The following is a 408-nucleotide window of genomic DNA, read 5'->3' on the forward strand; positions in this document are numbered from 1 at the left end:
ATTTGGCCGCAAGCACTAACCCGCTTTCACGATAGAAGGGTTTTAATTTTAAATTTCCCCCCCCCCTCAAAAAAGACAAGGGGAAATTTTCTCCCTTTAAAAGGAAAGAAATTAGAAAGATAATAAAAAAAGTATTATTTTTGGAAAGATTTTTCGAGCCCTGAAAACGGGCGGAGGAGCGGCCCCGGAAACCCCGTTTGGGTTGGAGAAATTTAAAACCCGCAATTCTGAATAGATATAAAATTATGATTCTTGATTTACATTCTCGACTTGAGACGTTGAATGGAAGGAAAATCGCCTTGAAGGAGCGACGGCTGAGGCTCCGTCCCCGGCTCCGGCCCTCTCTCTCCGGCTGGCTGCCTGGCCTGCGCGTTTCCCCGGGACCTTCGCTTTTCCCGTTCTTTTTTT

The sequence above is a fragment of the Penaeus monodon genome, chromosome 25 (genome assembly GCF_015228065.2).
Source record: "Penaeus monodon isolate SGIC_2016 chromosome 25, NSTDA_Pmon_1, whole genome shotgun sequence".
NCBI classification, from domain to species: Eukaryota; Metazoa; Arthropoda; class Malacostraca; order Decapoda; family Penaeidae; genus Penaeus; species Penaeus monodon.